A 21,743-nucleotide genomic window follows, 5' to 3' on the forward strand; every position below is an offset into this window, starting at 1 on the left:
AGGGAGGTCCCCACATAAACCTGCTGTTTTTTTGGAGGCATATAAAATTGCTTTCTTTGGGCTGTAGACAAAAATATTGCTTTGAACAGACAAGACCCCCTTACAAAAAACATCCTAGAAAAGATAGTACCTAGCTTCCTTTCTTAGTGGCTGGTGTTGGTGGTACAGTGGTGAGCATAGCTGGCTTCCAAACCTCCTTTCTCAAGAATATCATTTCCTATTTTAGTTTATCTATTAATATTCGTGTTTTAAAATGACTCTGTGTTTTGATTTGTGACAATAATCACTTGATGCCAGGAGAAATAATGGCACAGAGAAGTGCAAGGGCTGCGGTCATTGCAGGAGCTGGCAGAAGCTCAAGCTCCTTCTGCTCATCTCGCATCTTTCGCCGGCAGGGAACCCAGTCTGTATGAGTGCAGAGGGTCTGTGCGCTCAGGCACAGTGGGGGATCCCAGAGATAGAGAAAATGTGCCCTGCCTTGGGGGGTCTGGAATCCAGTACTGAGGACAGAAGAACTCGCAGTGGAGCCACAGCTGGGTCATGGTACCATGGGGAAGACATTGATGGCAGATGAAAGAACTGAGGCCCAAAGACGTGAGTGGTTGGCTTCCTGAGATCACACAACACAGTGGAAAAACTGAGTTGTGCCTAAGTTGTTTCTCCAATACTGATATAAAATGGGAGTATTGAAAGATTTTCCTTGTCCTGTTACTTGTGGGATCATTTTTTCCCCCCTTAAAACAGAAGAAAGTGATAAATCTTTCTTCTAAGCTACATGATAATTTTATACATAAATTTCTGGACATTTGATCTGGAAATAGCAAAAAATGAAAACATGTATTAATTGGATGCAAGTCTAATAAAGATTCTGTCTGCATAACAAGAAACGAAAAACTCTGGACTCTCTGTTTTTTAACCCTCTGAGTCTAGCCTCACCCAGGATGGAAGGGTAGGGGTAGCTCATGGGCTGGAAAAAAGGAGTGCCATGAGGTGGCGGGTCTGCAGCACGATCTCTCTGGCATGCTGGTAGTGGCCTCTGGGTGGTCACCGCTTGTGCCTGTGCACCAGGGACTTTCACTTGCTGTGTGTGTGTGTGACCACGTCCTGGAGGCTCACACTGCTGCTACCCATCACAGCCATGTGGGGTCTCATCAAATCTCTCACAACCCTATTTTATGGATGGGGGAAATGTGGCACAGAGGAGTTAAGTTATTTGCCCAGGATCCTACATCCTGTTACTGGGTTTGGAGCCAGGTAATATTACTTCGGAGGGCAACCTTTTAACCTTCAGGACAGAGTGTCACCCTGAGGAAGGCAAGTCTTTCTGTTATTAGAAAAGCAACACCTGTGTCTGTGGCACTAGTGTTAAGTAAGAAACCTGGGTAATTTTTTGGCCATGTTACAGGGTGTTTGTCATTTGCCTCGTGGTTAAAATGTCAGACCCGCATACGACGTCTGCTCTCTTTGTCTCCCAAGCAGAAAGATAGGTTTGGCCTCAAGGAGGGTAGTCTGGACCTTTCCTTTCCTGGCTAGAGTACTCTTCTCTCCCCCTTACCCTCATCCCAAGCCACCAGGGGGCACACAGAATCAGCTATTTACCTTGGAAGGTTTAAGGCTCCAATTCTAAGGATATAAGTATTAGTCCAGTATCTTTAGGGGTCCAGCTGGGGATGGACTAACACAAACATCAGGTCTCCAAGGGTCCCTAGTTCCATTTAAAAGATCAGCTCACCCATGGGCCTTTCGGTCTTGAGAAACACCACCCTTTTCTGTGGGTTCTACGATCATGATTTTGTTTCAAGTAGGAACTGTTGTTACCTTATCCTAGACCTCCCCTTGCAGAATCACTCAGACCCAGTTGTTCCCTTTGGGGACCCTCATTGATCCTCATCTCCAATTGCTCTCTTCTCTCTCTTTTCCCTTTTCTTGGCTGCTCTCTTAAGTCTTTCTCATTTATTATTTTCTAACAATTGCACTCATCTCACACACTAGTAAAGAAATGCTCAAAATTCTCCAAGCCAGGCTTCACTAGTGTGTGAACTGTGAGCTTCCAGATGTCCAAGCTGGATTAAGAAACGGCAGAGGAACCAGAGATCAAGTTGCCAACATTCGCTGGATCATTGAAAAAGCAAGAGAGTTCCAGAAAAACATCTACTTCTGCTTTATTGACTATGCCAAAGCCTTTGACTGTGTGGATCACAACAAACTGTGGAAAATTCTTAAAGAGATGGGAATACCAGACCACCTTACCTGCCTCCTGAGAAATCTGTATGCAGGTCAAGAAGCAACAGTTAGAACTGGGCATGGAACAACAGACTGGTTCCAAATAAGGAAAGGAGAACGTCAGGGCTGTATTTTGTCACCCTGCTTATTTAACTATATGAAGAGTGTATCATGAGAAATGCTGGACTGGATGAAGCACAAGCTGGAATCAAGATTGCCGGGAGAAATATCAATAACCTCAGATATGCAGACGATACCACCCTCATGGCAGAAAGCGAAGAAGAACTAAAGAGCCTCTTGATGAAAGTAAAAGAGGAGAGTGAAAAAGTTGGCTTAAAATTCAACATTCAGAAAACTAAGATCATGGCATCTGGTCCCATCACTTCATGGCAAATAGATGGGGAAACAGTGGCTGACTTTATTTTTTTTTTGGCTCCATAATCACTGCAGATGTTGACTGCAGCCATGAAATTAAAAGATGCTTGCTCCTTGGAAGAAAAGCTATGACCAACCTAGACAAGCTTATTAAAAAGCAGAAGCATTACTTTGCCAACAAAGGTCTGTCTAGTCAAAGCTACGGTTTTTCCAGTAGTTGTGCATGAATGTGAGAGTTGGACTATAAAGAAAGCTGAGTGCCGAAAAATTGGTACTTTTGAACTGTGGTGTTGGAGAAGACTCTTGAGAGTCCCTTGTACTGCAAGGAGATACAACCAGTCCATCTTAAAGGAGATCAGTCCTGAATATTCATTGGAAGGACTGATGCTGAAGCTGAAACTCCACTACTCTGGCCACCTGATGAGAAGACTGACTCACTGAAAAAGACCAGCTTTTTTAGCACCATCTGCGCACGGCGCCACCTCCCGCTCCTCCCGCCGCCGCCCTGAGTCACTGCCTGTGCAGCTCGGGCCGCCCGGCTCCCCGCGCTCGCTGCGGCTATTTGGCATTTGTACAACATGGCAGACATCGACAACAAAGAACAGTCTGAACTTGATCAAGATGTGGATGATGTTGAAGAAGTAGAAACTGGTGAAGAAACAAAAATCAAAGCACGTCAGCTGACCGTTCAGATGACGCAAAATCCTCAGATTCTTGCAGCCCTTCAAGAAAGACTTGATGGTCTCATAGAGACACCAACAGGATACATTGACAGCTTGCCTAGGGTAGTTAAAAGACGAGTCAATGCTCTCAAAAACCTTCAAGTTAAATGTGCACAGATAGAAGCCAAATTCTATGAGGAAGTTCATGATCTTGAAAGAAAGTATGCTGTTCTTTATCAGCCTCTGTTTGATAAGTGATTTGAGATCATCAATGCCATTTATGAACCTACAGAATAAGAATGTGAATGGAAACCAGATGAGGAAGATGAAATTTCGGAGGAGCTAAAAGAAAAGGCCAAGATTGAAGATGAGAAAAAGGATGAAGGAAAAGAAGATCCCAAGGGAATTCCTGAGTTTTGGTTGACTGTTTTTAAGAATGTTGACTTGCTCAGGAACATGATGAACCTATTCTGAAGCACTTGAGAGATATTAAAGTGAAGTTCTCAGATGCTGGTCAACCTATGAGTTTTGTCTTAGAATTTCACTTTGAACCCAATGAATATTTCACAAATGAAGTGTTGACAAAGACATATAGGATGAGGTCAGAACCAGATGATTCTGATCCCTTTTCTTTTGATGGACCAGAAATTATGGGTTGTACAGGGTGCCAGATAGATTGGAAAAAAGGGAAGAATGTCACTTTGAAAACGATTAAGAAGAAGCAGAAGCACAAGGGACATGGGACAGTTCGTACTGTGACCAAAACCGTTTCTAACGACTCTTTCTTTAATTTTTTTGCCCCTCCTGAAGTTCCTGAGAGTGGAGATCTGGATGATGATTCTGAAGCTATTCTTGCTGCAGACTTTGAAATTGGTCACTTTTTATGTGAGCGTATAATCCCAAGATCAGTGTTATACTTCACTGGAGAAGTGATTGAAGATGATGACGATGATTATGATGAAGAAGATGAAGAAGCGGATGAGGAAGGGGAAGAAGAAGGAGATGAGGAAAATGATCCAGACTATGACCCAAAGAAGGATCAAAACCCAGCAGAGTGCAAGCAGCAGTGAAGCAGGATGTATGTGGCCTTGAGGATAACCTGCACTGATCTACCTTCTGCTTCCCTGGAAAGGATAAATTTACATCATTTGACAAGTCTATTTCAAGTTTGTTGTTGTTTGTTTGCTCATTTTTGTTTTTGCAGCCTAAAATAAAAATGTCATATAATTTTAGTTCTAAAAGAAAAAGACCAAAATGTTAGGAAAGAGTGAAGGCAGGAGGAGAAGGGGATGACAGAGGATGAGATGGTTGGATGGTATCACTGACTCAATGGACAATTTGAGCAAACTCCAGGAGTTGGTGATGGAGAGGGAGGCCTGGCATGCTGCTATTCCTGGGGTTGCAGAGTTGGACATGAATGAGCAACTGAACTGAACGGAAGATTTGCCTAGGTGGCTACTACATGAGGCTCCAAGACCTACACCAGGATCCATACTTACCTTTTGCTTACTGTATTGGTCAGGGTTCAGTTAAGTGAGTAGAATTAGCTCTACCTGATTTAAGCATAAAGGGACTTATTCCAAGGTTGCCAATGGAGGGCTGAAGAAACAGAGTCTCACCTGAGCTTTCAGGAATGACTCCCAAAGCAACACCACAGACCTGGGTGGACAAGGAAGCCACTGCCTCTTTCCAGGATCAGAAGGTGGTGGAATTAGAAAGCTGCCTGCCTATTGGGAAGCCAGTGACACCTGCCCAGCTTCAGAATTATGCCACCTGTACTGTGATCTGTACCTTGTCTCTTGACAACTGTGTATGTAGGGCTGTGACATTAGGACCTCTGTTACAACTGGCATAGAAAAAACAAATGTACTACAACTGTGCTTGCTGATAGAGGCAGCAGAAACACAGTTCCTGCCTCACAATTATGTACTTCTGTCTCTTAAATTTGGTATGCTGCATCTGAGTGGCTTAATCTAAATCACAGATCTGGAACCCTTGCTGCAAGAGAGTCAGGAAAATGTAGATTTTTAACTTTCTGGCCTAGAAAGAAATTGGAGTAGCTACTAAGTGAGCCATTCCAAATACCTGCCATGTTTGCTGCTTATGAGGTTGCTTCACTTTGATTCCTGGCCTACATTCCCAGGTTCTCACTTCTCTTTTAGGGAATTGCCCAAGGACTGTTAATCTCGGTTAGCCCAAGGACTAATTTCGGTTCGGTCACTCTGGTCCTGCCACAGTGGAGTTATGTCATTCAGCCAATATTTATTGAATCCCTAACATGTGTGCTCCCTTAACCATTTCCTTACCTCATGACTCTCGAGTCCATCTCCAGCTTTAACCTTGATCTTTCTCTAGAACTCCAGCCAATTATCAACTGATATCCTTGAGATTGCCTCAAGAATGTCCTGCCAGATCTCCAAAATAAATATATCCTCAGGAAACATCTCCCCACTTTCCAAACCAACTCATTGTTCCAAGATTTCTGGTTGGTGGTGCTTAAACCGGTTCACATAAAAACTCAACTGAACTTCTTCCTTCACTCCCAACTTCCATCACTGCTCATTGCATTTCCATGCTGTCATCCAATTCTTACTTCTTCCTTCTCCCACTTCCATTTTCCTGTTTGAAGCTTTCATTATCTTTCAGCTCCCTTTTCACAGCCTTTGTGGAAGACTATATGTTCCAGAGATGACCCCAACAATCTCTCTCTCTCTTTTAAAAAAATTTATTTATTTTAATTGGAGGCTAATTACTTTACAATATTGTAGCGGTTTTTGCCATACATTGATATGAATCAGCCATGGGTTTACATGTGTTCCCCATCCGGAACCCCCCTCCCACCTCCCTCCCCATCCCATCCCTCTGGGTCATCCCAGTGCACCAGCCCTGAGCACCCTGCCTCATGCATCAAACCTGGACTGGCGTTCTGTTTCACATATGATAATATACATGTTTCAATGCTATTCTCTCAAATCATCCCACCCTCCCCTTCTCCCACAGAGTCCAAAAGACTGTTCTATACATCTGTGTCTCTTTTGCTGTCTCTCATATAGGGTTATCATTACCTTCTTTCTAAATTCCATATATATGCGTTAGTATACTGTATTGGTGTTTTTCTTTCTGACTTACTTCACTCTGTATAATAGGCTCCAGTTTCATCCACCTCATTAGAACTGATTCAAATGTATTCTTTTTAATGGCTGAGTAATATTCCATTGTGTATGTGTACCACAGCTTTCTTATTCATTCGTCTGCCAATGGACATCTAGGTTGCTTCCATGTCCTGGCTATTATAAACAGTGCTATGATGAACTTTGGGGTACACGTGTCTCTTTCAATTCTGGTTTCCTTGGTGTGTATGCCCAGCAGTGGGATTGCTGGGTCATATGGCAGTTCTATTTCCAGGTTTTTAAGAAATCTCCACACTGTTCTCCATAGTGGCTGTACTAATTTGCATTCCCACCAACAGTGTAAGAGGATTCCTTTTTCTCCACACCCTCTCCAGCATTTATTGTTTGTAGATTTTTGGATAGCAGCCATTCTGACTGGCGTGAGATGGTACCTCATTGTGGTTTTGATTTGCATTTCTATGATAATGAGTGATGTTGAGCATCTTTTCATATGTTTGTTAGCCATCTGTATGTCTTCTTTGGAGAAATGTCTGTTTAATTCTTTGGCCCATTTTTTGATTGGGTCGTTTATTTTTCTGGAATTGAGCTGCAGGAGTTGCTTGTATATTTTTGAGATTAATTGTCAGTTGCTTCATTTGCTATTATTTTCTCCCATTCTGAAGGCTGTCTTTTCACCTTGCTTATAGTTTCCTTCGTTGTGCAAAAGCTTTTAAGTTTAATTAGGTCCCATTTGTTTATTTTTGCTTTTATTTCCTTTACTCTGGGAGGTGGGTCATAGAGGATCCTGCTGTGATTTATCTCAGCGAGTGTTTTGCCTATGTTTTCCTCTAGGAGTTTTATAGTTTCTGGTCTTACATTTAGATCTTTAATCCATTTTGAGTTTATTTTTGTGTATGGTGTTAGAAAGTGTTCTAGTTTCGTTCTTTTACAAATGGTTGACCCAGCACCACTTGTTAAAGAGATTATCTTTTCTCCATTGTAATTCTTGCCTCCTTCCAACAATATCTCTCATCCCACAATCTAACTGGCCTGAGTGACTTACTTACAACCAATAGGAGACGGCAGAAGTGACTTCCAAGGCTAGGTGTGTAAAGGTCAAGTGACTTCCACCTGGATCTCTTGCAGTGCTTACTTTCTAGATGTTCCCTCCTTGGAATATTCCCTCTTGGAACCCAGCATGAGAAGACCAAGCCACATAAGAGGCTCCCTGTAGGGGCTCTGGTCCACAGTATCAGCTGAGGGCAGTCTCTGGGTCATCCCAGCCCAGGAGCCAACATGTAAGTGAAGAAGCCTGGGAGTGATTCCAGTTCCCAGGTGTTTCAGTCAGCCTAGCTGAGGTCCAGACATTATGAAGCAGAGGCAAACCATCTTCTCTGTGCTCTGTCCAAATTCTTGACCCAGAAAATCCATGAGCACAGTGAAATGGCTCTTGTTTTATTTCACTAAGTATAGGGTGGCTTGTCATATTGTAGAGCATTAGGTAAACAGTCCTCAAAGCCATGTTGCACATCATCTGATGATTACCTTGCTAAAACACTGAGCAGCTCGTACTTTTACTTTGCTCAGAAAACTGAAATGTCTCCCCACTGAGTATGGAATTAATTGTATGTTTTCCAGGCTTGGATTTAAGGCACCACATAATTCTGAATCTTCTTGCCTTATTTTCCACTTTAACTCATTACCCACCTTTCATTCCAATCTGACTAGATAGTAACTCTTCACCTGGCCCTGGCTGAAGCTTTCCTACCTCAATGAATTTTCACAAGCACTGGCCTTTGTTTGGAATTTTAATTTTCTATATCCAGCAAAGTCCTACCTTAAAGCCAGCTCAAATCTCTCATCCTCTAGGACTGTGCTGTACAGTATGGTAGCCAGTAGTGACCTGTGGCTATTTACATGTAAAGTTAAACTGATTATAGTGAAAACTCCTTTTCTCAGTCTTACTAGCCACATCCTACTGGACAGCACTTGCTCTAAGAAACCTCTCAGCTTTACCTTTTCCAATTAACTTCTCCTTTCCTGTAGAATCTCCTTTCCTACAGAATTGTTTATTTGGGTCTCTGTTGTTGCTCACAGGCTTTCTCTAGTTGCACCAGGCCTCAGCAGCTGCAGCACAGGGGTTCAGTAGTTGTGACGCATGGGCCTAGCTGCTTTGTGGCATGTGGGATCCTCCTAGACCAGGGATCAAACCAGTGTCCCCCATTTTGGAAGGCAGATTCTTAATCACTGAACCACCAGGGAATTCCTCCCTATAGAATCTTGAACTGCCGTGTTAGCAATTTTGAACTGAATGACATTTTGAAGGTCGTATAATCCAATACCATAAAATTACAGATGTATCTTGGCTTTCCACTATTCTAGTGCATTGCTCTGTATACAGTAGGTGGGCTCAAACATTTCTTGAGTTGCAAGGAAGCAACAATGAATCTATCTAAGGGGTTTGGGTTAAATGACCTCTTAGGACATTTTCCAGTAAAAGACTCAACAAACAACAAATCATATGTCTTTGACAATATATAATCTCCCTGCAGAGCTGTTTCTCAAATCACAAATGATTTGGGAGGAGGGTCTTTTGGGAGGGGCATCTAGTTATAGACTGTTAAATACTGTAGGGGTTTAATTATTTTGGAATGTATGTATGTTTTGTCTCAAAGGATGCCAATTTTTGCCCAGTCCTCATGACACCTTAACTTACATGTCAGCTCTACATACCATTGAACACGGAGAAATTTCCTTCACACTGTTCCTTCTTTGAACAAGGAGGACATGGTAACAGATGATTACCAGACAGATGAAATTCCATTCACTTTAAGTTTTTACCAGTCCTCAAGTTATTGCTGCTAAGTCGCTTCAGTCGTGTCCGACTCTGTGCGACCCCATAGACGGCAGCCCACCAGGCTCCACCATCCCTGGGATTCTCCAGGCAAGAATACTGGAGTGGGTTGCCATTTCCTTCTCCAGTGCATGAACAGGAAAAGTGAAGTGAAGTCGCTCAGTCATGTCTGACTCTTAGCGACCCCATGGACTACAGCCTACCAGGCTCCTCCGTCCATGGGATTTTCCAGGCAAGAGTACTGGAGTGGGGTGCCATTGCCTTCTCCGCCTCAAGTTATTAAATTCATACAAATTAGACACATAAATCTATAGTTTTTCCAGTAGTCATGTATGGATGTGAGAGTTGGACTATAAAGAAAGCTGAGCGCTGAAGAGTTGATGCTTTTGAACTGTGATGTTGGAGAGTCCCTTGGATTCCAAGGAGATCAAACCAGTCAATCCTAAAGGAAATCAGTCCTGAATATTCATCGGAAGGACTGATGCTGAAGCTGCAATACTTTGGCCACCTGATGCAAAGAACTGACTTATTTGAAAAGACCCTGATGCTGGGAAAGATTGAAGTCAGGAGAAAAGGGGATGACAGAGGATGAGATGGTTGGATGGCATCACCAACTCAATGGACATGAGTTTGAGTAAACTCCAGGAGTTGGTGATGGACAGGGAGGCCTGGCATGCTGCAGTCCATGGGGGTCACAAAGAGTCAGACACGACTGAGTGACTGAACTGAACTAAAAGCTAAAGTCTAAAATCATATACTATGTAATAAGATACTTTTTCATGTGTGTGCTTATGTAGAAAGAGAGAGAGAAATTTTAAGTCTAATCATTTAAATTTTCATTCATACAATATAGCCTGGTAATGAGGGATGCAGTAGACTCACTGTGTTTAGACACAGCCTTCCACAAGCCCCAGAAGAGAAAAGCTTTGATGATGTTTATATATGACACTACATGTTCATGTTAATAAGTGTTGATTATTACCATTTCCCTTCACTCATTATCATAGAGTGAAACACCTATTAAACCTGGGACATTTTTGAGGTTAATATTTAGTTAATCTAAACATTCAGTTTTAACCATAAAATCTGGACTCTGTACCAGAAGCAGTTTTTCAGTTACTCAATAACTTTATTTCAATCTGACAGTAATACGTGGGAATCTATTTACCTGTTTCTGGAATAGATGATGAAAATTAGAGTATTGCTGCCTGTTGAATCCTTTGGACCACTCCCTAACTTAGTCGTCCCTTTAGAATAGTTATGATTTCACACATCATGGCACTATTTTATGCTTCTTTAGGTAGGATGGGGTTTTAAGATGCAGAAAGCATTAATTTTTCTTGATAGTTTAGAAAGGTGCCCTCAGGTCTTAGCACTATTATGCAGCACTTTAGGGAGATGCTTTTGGGCCTGAGGCATCCCAGCGTGGTCCAGGGCAGGGAAGTCACTCTCCCCCACTCCCGCATGCCTGCTGAGGGGAAGGCAGCCTTTTCCGTTTTTACCAGTGAACCTCTATCAAGTGGGCCATGCCCTGAACTCCCACCCTAACACCAAGTGAAATAAAGTGAAAGTGTTAGTCACTCAATCATGTCCGACTCTTTGCGACCCCATGGTCTGTCCATGGAATTCTCTAGGCAAGAATACTGGAGTGGGTTGCCATTCCCTTCTTCAGAGGATCTTTCTGACCCAGGGATTGAACCTGGGTCTCCCACATTGCAGGCAGATTCTTTACCATCTGAGCTACAAAGGAAGCCCCAAGTGAGGGTTTTAATAGCTTTCCAAATCATTTGCCCTCATCTTGGTATTATTCACCAGATATCAACAACTTAAGAATTCAGTGGCTTAGATTTAAGTCTGAAAGGAAGAGCTATGTAAAATACCTTGTATTTTGTTCTCCACAAACCTAATTAACAATTGATAAAAATATATATTGCTGTATTCTTTTGGCATAGCATACAGAGTTAACATTTTCTTGTAAGAAACTCACTGGTTGCTCAGATGGTAAAGAGCCTGCCTTCAATGAAGGAGACCTGGGTTAGATACTTGGGTTGGGAAGATACCCTGGAGAAGGAAATGGCAACCCACTCCAGTATTCTTACCTGAAGAATCCCTTGGACAGAAGAGTCTGGTAGACTACAGTCCACGGTGTCTCAAAGAGTTGGACATAACTGAGTGACTAACACTTTCTTCTAAAAGAAACTTCATGGACATATGAAGTTCTTTAACCTTATTTCAGTTACAAAATAGTAACAAGTCCAGCCCTCTGTGCAGGCGCACAGCCATAGCTGTGTGATCCGGGGCAGAGCTCTCGACCACTCTAGGCCTCATTTTCTGCACCTGTGTAATAAGGGACAATTTGGTTTTTTTTGCCTCTGCTTTTCTTTCTTTCTTGTTTCCAACACATAGTAATAAACACTTTTTTTTGATATGTTAAATGTGAGGGCTTTTAAATAAGCTTAAATTGGGCAAAAATACATAACTAAAATTGACCATCTTAATCATTTTAAGTATACAGTTCAGTAGCGTTAAGTAGATTCATATTGTGCAACCAGTCTTCAGAATGTTTTAGTCTTGCGAAACTAAAACTCTATACCCATTAAACAGCAATTCCCCATTTCCTCAGTCCTTGGCAACCATCATTCTACTTTCTCTGTGAATTTGCCTACTTTAGAGATCACATATGTGGAATCAAACAATATTTGTCTTTTTGTGACATAATGTCCTCAACTTTCATCCATGCTGTTGCGTGTATCAGATTTCCTTCCTTTTTGAATTTGAAGCAATTACATTTAAAAAAAAGAAACAAACAAACAAAAAAACCTATTTGTTCCTAATGGTGGATAAGATTATAACCTTTTAGAGTAGAGATTGGCCTTGAATTTCAATCTAATATTTTACAGATGTGGATGCTGAGGCCCAGAGAAGTTAAGTGACTCATGCAAGGTCACTCAGCAGTTTTGTGTAGGAGTCTGGGCCAGAGCTCAGGCTCTTGGGACTTTTAGACCAAGTACTTTCTCTACCATGGGGAATTTGCGTGTGTACTCAGTCATGTCTGACTCTTTGTGACCCCATGGACTGTAGCCCACCAGGATCCTCTGTCCATGGAATTTTCCAGGCAAGAATACTGGAATGGGTTGTCATTTCCTCCTCCAGGGGATCTTCCCAACCCAGGGATTGAACTTGGGTCTCCAGCATTAGCAGGGAGATTCTTTACCACTGAGCCACCAGGGCTCCCACTGTAGGGGATGAGGAACTGCATTTCAGTATATTCTAAAAGAAGGGTTATGGGGTTTAAAATAGCATTATGTTTAAGCAGGGACTTCCCAGTGACTGAGACTCTGAGCTCCCAGTACATGGGGCCTGGGTTCCATCCCTGGTCAGGGAACTAGATCCCTCATCCTGCAATGAAGATTGAAGATCTTGTGTGCTACAACTAAGACCCGGCACAGCCAAATAAATAAATAAATAAATAAATAAATAAATAAATAAATAAATAAAATAGCATTAGGGAGAAGGGAAAATAGTATCAGTTGTGCTGGAAAACAAGGTGTGCAACTGGGAACATGGGGCAGAGCCACGGGAAGAGATTATGGTCTGTGAGGGATGGGAGAGAAGGAGGAGCAGGAAGACTGACATGGGAAGAGGGGAGTAAACTGAAGGGAAGGGAGGAATGTGAGGAGAGAGAAGAGAGGGAGAGGGGAAGGTAGGAGAGGAGCCAGATGGGAGCTCAGTGATGGTCTAAGACCCAGGCTTTAGAAGAGGCTAGGGAATCCAACCTGCAAAGACTTCTGCGCTATAGCAGCCAAACCACTGACTTCAGGCCCACCACTTCGATTCAGCTAAGTTTATTGAGAAATCATGGAGTTCTCGATTCCATGTTCCCGTAGTCACCTGTCTACGGATGCTTCAAATACCTTAACATAGGACAAAGGCTTAAAGTCTTAAATTGCAAATACTTAGTTTGGGCAAGTGATTTTATCAGAAACTTTCTAGTTGAAGGGCAAAGAGTGAGCAGAACAGATGAGTTGCTGGGATTGCTAAAAAGGCAGGTATTAATGCAGGTGAGCAAAGGAAGGGGAAGCCAGGAGTGGGGAGATTTGTGCATCTCTACCTGTGCTCGGCCTCAAATGCCTGCAGTTGTTATGGGCCTGGGTATTTGGAAGCAGGTCTGCCTTGACTAGAAAAATGAGTATGGACCCAGAGGTTCACAGGATTTATGAAGATTTTACTTTTTCAACCCAGTTAATTCCTTTCACAAGGAAGCTTTTTCCCAGGTGATTCATAAATAACGGATCAGGCAACATGTTCCATAAAATCTATGTTTTCTAGATACCCAGAACGCTTTGGTGCACACTCTGGGAACTCTAATTGGATGTTCATTTATTCTGAGAGTCTTTGTTTTCCAAAAACTAATTCTTCAAAGACTTGTACAAGACAGCAGAAGCCACCTTCACGGTGGACACAGTTTTCTTTCTCTCCCAGGCTCTGAATCCTGGCTGGCTAGAAAGCTACCAGGCTCATTTCCATATCAAACAAAGAGAAGGCAGGAAAATACTCCCCTGATCGACATAAAAAGACACATTACAGATTGTCTAAGAACTTGTTTTTACAGCCAAAATTAGCAAATTATTCACAGTAATAGGTGAGTTGGATGACAATAGTGTTTAAGAGAACAAAGCCACTCATCAGGACTCTGACCTTAAATCCGCCTCACTGCAGGTCCCCAGCTGCCAGAACATCTCTGTGCACAGACAGCCAAGAGGCTGTAAAAAAGAAGAGGAGGCAGCCAGAAAGTCTGCCACTTACCCAGATGCAGCTACCGGAAAATGCGTTCCAGGGCCCGCTCCCATAGCTGCTCAGAAGGCTCCGTGGGTGGCCACTGTGTTAACGTGGGGGCACACGTGGCTCCCATCTCGATAGGAGTTCCAGGGAAACCAGGGAGCTTCAGACGCCCCATGTCCATTTCCTTTCTTGATCTGAAACTCTTTGGAAGTTTTGGAGACTTTCAGTGGAAATCTGAGCTGCCAGCTGCCAAGTTTAAGTGCTTGATTTCCTGCACTTAATCAATACCAATTTAGTAACCCCTTGGAAAAGCTTAACGTACGCTGGGTTGCAGGGTGGTGAAAACACACTTGGCACCTTTCTGTATGAGATCTGTCCCAGAGACAGCTCATCACCTGGTAAGTCAGTGTGGGCCATCTGGGACTCAGCGAGCCTTCCTATGAGGTGGTGGTAAAAAGATTAAATAGACAGGGACTCGAAACTACCTGGGAACTGGGGCCTCCAGAAGGGGAGGAGAGTCTTAAGGCAGGACTCAGGATCCATCTGTGAGCACCTGGGTTAAGCCTTGCAGAGGCAACATCCCCAAGGAGCTCAGCCAAGTGAACAAATTGGGAATTTAATGAAATCAAGCACTTATACTTGGCAGCTGGCAGCTCAGATTTCCACTGAAAGTCTTCAAAACCTCCAAGAGCTTCAGATCATCTAATTCCCCCTGCTTTAGGACATCCCTCCCTCCCGTCATAATTAACAAGAATCTGTCTGTTGTCCTGGCCTCTCGGGTACACCTCTGGTGTACACCTGGTACACCTCTGCCAGGTGACAGAGCATCTCGTAAACTTTCTCTTACCTTCATTTGGGGCCTCTTGAAGATAACAGCTCAACTCAAAGAGTGCCTCCAACCATAGGATTCCAGGTACTGGCTCAAAGGTGTTCAACTCTGGCTACAGGTGAGAATCATTTAGGAAAATTTTCATGACACTCAGGCCCCACCCAGACACACTAAATCAGAATCTGTGAGGCTCAGGCATTGGGATTTTAAAGAGACATTTTATTTAAAAATAATTACAGCTTCATAAGACATTGCCAAAACAGTGCAGAGATGCCCCATGTACACTTCATCCAGCTATTACCTAAATATAACATATAAGACCAGAAAACGGACACCAGTCCAATGTGTGTCAGTAGTTCTATGTCATTTTATCACATGTGTAGATTAGTGTGACCCCAACAGCACTCACGATACAGAACCATTTCAGCTCCTCAGGCCTCCTTCCTGCTACCCTTTACAGCCACACCTAGCTGCTGCCCCTCGCCATCCCCAACCCTGGGAATCACTTATATGTTCTTCACCTAACTGTCTTTCTGAGAATGTTATATAAATGGAATCATACAGTATGTAACCTTCTGAGATGGGCTTTTTACTCGACATAATGCCCTTGCTGCTGCTGCTGCTGCTGCTGCTAAGTCGCTTCAGTCCTGTCCGACTCTGTGCAACCCCATAGACGGCAGCCCACCAGGCTCCGCCATCCCTGGGATTCTCCAGCAAGAATACTGGAGTGGGTTGCCATTTCCTTCTCCAGTTCATGAAAGGGAAAAGTGAAAGTGAAGTCGCTCAGTCGTGTCTGACCCTTAGCGACCCCATGGGCTGCAGCCTACCAGGCTCCTCCGTCCATGGGATTTTCCAGGCAAGAGGACTGGAGTGGGGTGCCACTGCCTTCTCCGTAATGCCCTTGAGTGGGAGCCAGTCGAGAGGCTGCATGTATCCTGCATGTATCAACAGTGTGTTCCTTTTTACTGCTGAGCACTGTTGTATTGTATGGCGGTGACACAGTTTACCCATTCACTTCTTGATTATTTTCCATTTTTGATTCTCACAAACAAGGTTTCTATAAACATACAGGTACAGGGTTTTGGAGGATATACATTTTTACTTCTTTGGGATACATTTTTGTAAAACTTTAGGTCATTCCAGTAGGAAGCAGGGCTAAGAACTCTTGGACCAAGGAAAACTGAAGAAGTAGCTACCACATGTCTCAAATGTTTGCAAGATACTCCGTGTGATGTTGTGCTGTGCGGTATGGGGTGTAGAGGAGAAGTAAGAGCACAGGTGCTGCAGTCAGACTGCCTGGGCTCAAATCCTGGCTTCACCCCTTTATGCCTCAGTAGTGCACCTATAAAATGGGACAGTAAAACCAACTTCATAGTTCTAGAGTGAGCATGCAGTGAATATTGTACTGGCCTGCATGTTGTGTAACCCCAAGTTCATACTTTGAAGCCTTAATTCTCCATGTAATGCTACCTGGAGGTGGACCTTTAGGAGACAATTAGGTTTAGATGAGGTTGTGAGGGCAGAGCCCCATGATGGTCTCTGCTATAAGAAGAGACCAGAGAACTTGCTCTCCTCTTCTCTCTCTCAGCCTCATGAAGATGCAGCAGGACAGAATCCCTCTGTAAATCAGGAAGAGTGCTCTTACCAGGAACAGAATTGGTCAGTGCCTTGATCTTTGACTTGCCCAGCCTTCCTACAGAGCTGTGAAAAATGAATTTCTGTTGTTTAAGCTCCTCAGCCTATGGTATTCTGTTAAAGCAGCCCAAGTTGATGATAAATATAATTCATGTAGAGGACACATTAATAGTTCAGTTCATGCTAGCAAACAATTATTCTGCTGGGAACTGAATTTAGGTCATGTCAGTTCCTGGCTTAAAACTCCTCAAGGGCCATTTTAACGCCTCCCCTCAGGTCCTGTGCACAAGCCTTAGTGAACTTTGCAGTGATATCTTGCTGTGGACTGCTGAGAGCTAATGTGAGAGAGGGTGCGCTTCCTCCTGAGAGCCTTCCCAGGGTCTGCCCCTTGCCGAGCTCTGCAACGCATTAGCTTTTTTATGGCACTTCCTGTTGGACATTGGAATTGCCTCCATTGTATGTACACCATGGGCTCCTTGGTGGCTCCCTGGCACGTGTCCTGCCTGCCAATGAATCTCCAGTGCCTGACATGGTGCTTGTCAGTAGGTTCCCATTAAATGTATGTGGAATGAAAGAACAAATAAATGAACCAAGGGTCCTGTAACGGCGTGTGGCAGGAAAGGACTGAGCCCCCAGTTAACTCTCTGAGAAGGTCCTGCTCTCCTGCTTATTCTGGGTGGTCGAGGTAAGGGCAGCCTGGGCAGAGCCTCGAGTCACTGACACTTGTGCTGGGAATGTCAAGGCTGTCACGGTCACAGAGTGAGCCCTGGGAATGAACATTACAGGCTGGGAGGACGCAGACAGGGCTCCAATACCAGTATCATGATCACGAAGGCTGTCAGAGCCGAAAAAGAAGGACAAACTGGGACTTAATGTTAGAAGAGGCAAGTTCAAGCTGTGTGACTTGGAGTAAATCAAGTAACCTCTAGTGCCTGAGCTTATCTGGAAAATGAGGAAAATAATTGAGGTTATACCTTAGGCCTGGAGCCAGACTGCCTGGGTGTGAATCCAGCTCTACCACTTACTGCTTTGTGACTGTGGACACTTTACTTAACCTCTCTGTGCCTCATTTTTCTCATCTGTACCAGGGGGATAATAATAGTCTCTACCTTATAGGGTTATAATGACTAAAACAGTTCATAAATGTGAAGGGCTCAGAAAAATGCACAACTTACTGTTAATTAAACACTTAAATATATATAAATAAATACAATGAGAATAAAGGATTATTGTGAGAATCCAATGAGAGGAAACTGAAGCCATGTTGCCTGTGATTCTGGCAAGGCTTTATGAAAAAGATTTTTGCTATTTTAGTCGCCATTCAAAATTCCACACTCTGATAAGTATCCGGAAAACAGCCAAGCTGTAGCAGGGAGCCATTGGACACCGTGGCCCTGATCTGCTCAGGAGGGCCAGAGTTGCTGCCATCTGATGTCTGTCTTGTGGCTGCATGGAAGGAGTTGGGGCTGTAAGTCCAGTTCCTAGTGGACAGGTGTTTGAAACCCAGAACTGTCCATACAATTGGCACCTTGTTGAGTTCTCCGCAGACAGGCGAGGATTAAGTCGAGAGGAGACCAAATTACTCTTCCATCCAGAGCTGGTGGACTCAGCAGGCAGGGCTGAGGCTCACTGACCGAGACTGGGCAGCCAGAGTTAAATCCTTCACTGTTGTTGTCTAAACTCTGCTTTGCAGAGAAATCTCAAGTTGTGGTCCCCAGAGCAGTCAATCCAACAACTTTCATAGATACTGTCATGTTCACATTATACTTCCATCTGGCCATAGTATTTCAAAGAACTAGATGCATCTCTTTTATTATCAAAAGAATAGTATAATGAATGCAAAGTTTTAGGCTCTGAATTCTGCTGTCAGAAATGAAGTCAAAAGAGCAGTGCCCTGGACATTAACTTTTCTTTAGAAGTTTTTATTTCAGTCAAAGAAAATAGAATGCCAGGAAGGAAAGGAGTGTTGAAGTATCTTGTTCTTGTTTTCCTTTAGGAGTTCAATTTTAGAGTATTGATTTTTATTGATATACAGAGACTTTTCAGAACCTAAGTGGAGTATATAGCCAAAATTAGCAATGTAATAAGATAAGATCTCTCTCTGAAATTTAAATAACATAAGCATGTATGAGATTATTATACCTTTGGAAATCTCTCAAACGATCAAGAAATTACTTGCTAATGTGATGAAACTGATGGTTCTTGCTGAACCAGCATTTGAACGTGTGACTAACACAGGATGAGCAATATAATTATTGGTGTTTTGCCTGCCCTGAGACAATGTTGCAAGGTCAGAGGTTTATGGTGACATGAATATTGGAAACAATCTTGAAGCATGAAGCATTTGTCTGTCATGAGAAGATGGTGCTCAGCTATCCTGAAACAAGCAGTCCTGCCTTTTAGGAGAACATATCCAGTGGGAAGAGGATAGTTGATGCAGCTAGTGCAGCAGGCCATCTTAACTCCATGCCCTCTCCCTTAAGGTGGCCCTGTTTTGGAGAGACTACCTCGGCTCAGTCTCCTGGGCCCCACTCTCGGAGACTGTGATTGGTGAGCTTGGACTGGAGCTTGGGGCTATGCAAGCACGGAGCTCCGCCTGCCACGGTTGTAATGAGGTGGGTCTCGCTAGCACCTTGAGAAACCTGATTGCCTTTCCTCTAACCCCTTGACTTCATCCTAACTTGATGAAGTCATCTTAACTTGACCTTCTCAGAATTTGCATAGTAGGTTTTCCTATGGACAGTAAACTGGGGGACTTCCCTGGCAGTCCAGTGGTTAAGACTCCGCACTTCCAATGCAGGGGGCACGGGTTTGATTCCTGATCAGGAAACTAAGATCCCACATGTTGCATGGTGTGGCCTGTTGTCCTGGTATCCTGTTTCATAAGTCTGTCTTTTGCAAGATTAGGTAGACAGAGGTTTCAATTTATCTAAAAGCCTAGGAGTTCAGCAGAGGTGGACAAACGTGTATAGGGTTGGGGAGCTGGAAGAGGAGGAGCTGGGCCCTTCCCTCTGTGTTTCATGGACTTTTGTGACTTCACAAGAAGGAACAGCTCTTGACCTAAACTTTCTGCAAACTATTGGGTTATATTTGTCAGTCCTCCAGAGCCAGACCCTCCATAGATAGACTGATTAAACTGAGTTTCCAAGGATATTTTACCCCCTGGTAAGTGGTGACCCCACGTATCTCAGACCATTCTCTCAGGTTGCATTCCTATCAGGGGGTAATGTGTAAGAACTGTCTTAAGGCTTTTGATATATACACTCAGGTTACAGGCCAGTAAGTCCATGCTAATGTTTACTTCTATCAGCAGAGCTTGAGAGTACATATTTCCTATAGTATTCTAACACTGAGAACTTGAAGAAAAAAACTGCCATTCTGAAAGTAAAACTGGTACTTTATTTGTAATCTCTGTTTTATTCCTAGAGCTTACCCACTTTCCTATAGGTATCTTCTTTGTAAACTCCCTGTGTATGGTTTTCTTCATTTTTTTGGGGGTGGTGTTTTTTGTTTTCTTAGTAGTTTTTGGGAGCTTGTTGTGGATATTGAAAACAAGACTACAACGTCTTGATTTCCATTGTATTCTTAGTGTATCATAATAGTAAAGAAATATTTGTTGAATGAAACAAAGTAAGAATATTAGCCTTTATCATATATGCAACAGATGTTATTTCTAGCTTGCATTGGAATTTTAATATTTAAAAATATTTTTGTTGAAAATTATGTACAACATAAAATATTTACCATTTTAACCATTTTAAGAGTTTAGCGGCATTAAATATATTCATATTGTTGTGAAACCATTACTACTATCCATCTCCAGAACTTTGTCATCTTCCCAACTGAAATTCTGCACCCATTAAACAATAACTCCCCATTCTACCGGTGCAGTGGAACTTACTGAATAGTGTCTTTATATGCTAACTGCTAAGTCACCTCAGTCGTGTCCAACTCTGTGTGACCCCATAGATGGCAGCCCAGCAGGCTCCAGCGTCTCTGGGATTCTCCAGGCAAGAACACTGGAGTGGGTTGCCATTTCCTTCTCCAATGCATCAAAGTGAAAAGTGAAAGTGAAGTCGCTCAGTCATGTCCGACTCTTAGCGACCCCATGGACTGCAGCCTACCAGGCTCCTCCATCCATGGGATTTTCCAGGCAAGAGTACTGGAGTGGGGTGCCATTGCCTTCTCTGTCTTTATATGAAGAGGCTTTAAATTTTTATGTAGTCAAATGCATTATTCTTTTTCCTTTAAGTTGCCTTAGATAATACATTTAGAAAGGTCCCCCTTCCTAAAAACTATGGAAGCATTCATATGTATTTTCTCATAGATTTTATAGTTTCTTTCTTTCTTTCTTTACATTGAACTCTTTCTTTAATCTACCTAGAATTCTCCTTTGATAAAACACTAATGTCTGTTGGGAGATAATTCTGCATGTGTCTCTTGTGTGGCTGAGGCACTGACTGACTTTGCCCTGAATTATCTTTTCAAGGATGTTTGCATAGTGATCAGCCTGAGAAAACATGGACAGTGTCCCCTTAGGAACAGAGGGTAGGTTGATAGGTTGTCCAATATGATAAAGATAATGCCTCATTCAAGGCAGAGGTGAGGCAGGCTTATAACCCATTACAAAAAAAATAGAGTTCCTTAAGTCTGAGATTCCTCTCTGTAATACGCTGCACGGTATGCGCAAGTATCACCTGGTCCTCTTTGCTTTGCCCTGTGGGAACTGGGACTCAGGGAAGCGGTGTAAGTGCTGATCTTCTGGCTATTGCTATTGTACTTTGTCTCTGACCCAGCACTCTCATGTCTTTCAACAACATCCATGAAACTATGTCAGGCTAACTTGTTAGTCTGCAAGTGAATAAAAATGTGAGACTGTCACAGTTCTTGACAGAGAACTTTCTTTTCAATTTTTTCCAAAAGTTTAATTTTCCCAGCAGTATTAATTGAATCATTTATCTAGTAATTTGAAATTTCAGCTTTATCCTTAAGAAATACTTACATAATAATGGCTCAAATGGTAAAGAATCTGCCTGCAACGCAGGAGACCTGGGTTCAATCCCTGGGTCGGGAAGATCCCCTGGAGAAGGAAATGGCACCCCACTCCAGTATTCTTGCCTAGATAATTCCACAGACTGAGGAGCCTGTCAGGTTACGGTTCATGGGGTCGCAGAGTCAGACATGACTGAGTGATTAACACTTTCACACTTTACATATACCTGTGTTTATTTCATGTTTTTCTTGCCTATTAAATTTTTAAAAATTTTGTGTAA

The 21,743-nt window shown here is 43.0% G+C and overlaps 1 protein-coding gene and 1 pseudogene across 2 annotated transcripts in view; one reads left to right on the plus strand and one right to left on the minus strand.

The window, feature by feature from the left end:
* Positions 1-21,743, minus strand: part of MYO3B (myosin IIIB) — a 442,575-nt gene that overhangs the window by 5,705 nt on the left and 415,127 nt on the right. The window lies entirely within an intron of this gene.
* Positions 3,103-4,507, plus strand: LOC145542528 (nucleosome assembly protein 1-like 1 pseudogene; annotated as a pseudogene). The gene has a single exon (XR_014079907.1). The product of XR_014079907.1 is annotated as a nucleosome assembly protein 1-like 1 pseudogene (transcript).

This window comes from Giraffa tippelskirchi, chromosome 3 (assembly GCF_054371585.1).
Source record: "Giraffa tippelskirchi isolate mGirTip1 chromosome 3, T2T-mGirTip1v1.2.pri, whole genome shotgun sequence".
NCBI classification, from domain to species: domain Eukaryota; kingdom Metazoa; phylum Chordata; class Mammalia; order Artiodactyla; family Giraffidae; genus Giraffa; species Giraffa tippelskirchi.